General features: G+C 46.3%; 1 long non-coding RNA gene across 1 annotated transcript in view; it reads right to left on the bottom strand.

Moving 5' to 3' along the window:
* LOC112412018 (uncharacterized) overlaps positions 1–2,165 on the bottom strand; it is a 4,339-nt gene that overhangs the window by 1,849 nt on the left and 325 nt on the right. The gene's annotated exons all lie outside the window — the stretch shown is intronic.

The raw sequence follows: 2,165 nt of genomic DNA, 5'->3' as shown, positions 1-2,165 counted from the left end.
AAAGGGGGGGGGGGGGCATAAAAAAAAAAAAAAAAAAAAAAAAAAGTCACCTCTACGGAGAGCTGAGAAGGAAATGAGGAACATGTTGTTGGAAACTGTATGAAAAAGGGATCTTGCTATATAGTGACAGAAAGCTTAGCTAGACTGTATCCTACAGTTATATGAAAAAGAACCTATTTAGATTGCAAAAGATGGTAAAATTAAGAGACTGTCAGGAAAGCGTGCTTTGAAGAGAAAGCCAAAGGTGTGGCTGAACAACATTTTTCTGGTGCCTAGAGAGGAACAAAAGGTCACAACATCTGGTGACACAGAGGGCTCTTTGAAGATTAGGTGTGTGCCGTCTCCGTAGAAGCAAAAAACAGAGATGGAATTATTCAGGAAAGACCTGTGGATGAGAGCTGTGATGACGTACATGGGAGATCCATAGGTTTTTGAGCATGTTATATCAGCAGAAACACTGCCAGCTTCGACTGACAAGGACAGAGAAAGATGAGATGAAAGAAGGCTGTCTGACCCTCAAAACTCTATAGGCAGGAAACAACCTCACACTGCTATTCAGCTGCAAGCCTGTGCTACCCGGGATGAAAAAGGAGGAAGATTCGGGGTGGAGCTGTGGGCCCAGAGGACAGAACATTAAGCCACAGAGGATAATTCCTTGAAACCTAACTGAGGGAATTCCCGGGCGGTCCAGTGGTCAGGACTCGGCTTTCACTGCCGAGGGCCGGGTTCCATCCCTGGTCTGGGAACTAACGCCTCACAAGTTGTTCGGTCAAAAAAATATATATATTAAAAAATATTAAAAAAGAATAAAAGAAACCTGAGTTTGCGTCACTGGATTTCAAAATTGCTTGAGACTGCAATTTCTTTGTCCTTCCATTTTCTCCCTTTTTGAATGGGAATGTCAATAACTGTTACCCCATACCTATCTCACTATTGTATTTTGGGATTAGATCATTTATTTTCTAAGTGTACAGATGAAGAGGAACTTTGCCTCGGGATGAATCACACATAGAGTCAAACCCACACCTGATTTACATTATTCGGACGATGAGATGTGTGACTTGTGAGCTAATAAGATTTAGATGAGATGGTGGACTTTGAGTTGATGCTATACAGGGTTGAGATTTTGGAGGATGTTGGGATGGGATGAATGTATTTTGCATATTGGATGGATGTGAATCTTTGCGGGGCAGAGGATGGACTGTGATAGATGGAATAATAACCCCTCAAAGAATAATGCCCCCTCAAAGAGGTTCTAATCTCAGAACCTGTGGATATGTTACCTTACATTTGCAGATGTGTACAGTTAAGGATCTTGAGATGGGAAGAGTGCCCTGAGTGATCTGGGCGGGTTCAATGTAATTACAAGGGCGCTGCACAAAAGGAATTGTCAAAGACGGTCAAAGTTAGGGACAAGGCCATGTGCTGTTGAAAGCAGAAAGTCAAGGAATGCATCCATCGGCCAAGGAACGCCAGTAGCCTCTACAAGCTGGAAGAGGCAAGGAATGGATTCTCCACTGGAGCCTCCAAAAGGAGCCCGTCCCACCGACATCTAGATTTTAACCCTGTTAGGTCTCATTTCAGACTTGTTACCTTCAGACCTGCAGGCAGTACATTTTCGTTGTTACAAGCCATTAAATTCGTGGCACTCAATGCCATTGAACTGTACACCTAAAAAATGGTTACTGGGACTTTCCACGTGGCGCAGTGGATGAGAATCCGCCTGCCAATGCAGGAGACACGGGTTCAAGCCCTGGTCCGGGAAGATCCCACATGCCGCAGAGCAATTAAGCCCATGCGCCACAACTACTGAGCCTGTTTTTTTTGCTCCACAACAAGAGAAGCCACTGCAATGAGAAGCCTGTGCACCGCAACAAAGAGTAGCCCCTGCTCGCCGCAACTGGAGAAAACCCGTGCAGAGCAATGAAGACCCAACACAGCCAAAAATAATTAAAATTAAATCTTTTTTTTTTGCGGTACGCGGACCTCTCACTGCTGTGGCCTCCCCCGTTGCGGAGTACAGGCTCTGGATGCCCAGGCCCAGCATCCATGGCTCATGGGCCCAGCCGCTCCGCGGCGCGTGGAATCTTCCCGGACCGGGGCACGAACCCGTGTCCCCCGCATCGGCAGGCAGACTCTCAATCACTGTGCCACCAGGGAAGCCC

Source organism: Neophocaena asiaeorientalis, unplaced genomic scaffold, assembly GCF_003031525.2.
Source record: "Neophocaena asiaeorientalis asiaeorientalis breed wild unplaced genomic scaffold, Neophocaena_asiaeorientalis_V1.1 scaffold223, whole genome shotgun sequence".
In the NCBI taxonomy this organism is placed as follows: Eukaryota; Metazoa; Chordata; class Mammalia; order Artiodactyla; family Phocoenidae; genus Neophocaena; species Neophocaena asiaeorientalis.
The sequence above is the reverse complement of the archived record's forward strand: the minus strand, read 5'-3'. Positions and strand labels throughout refer to the sequence as shown.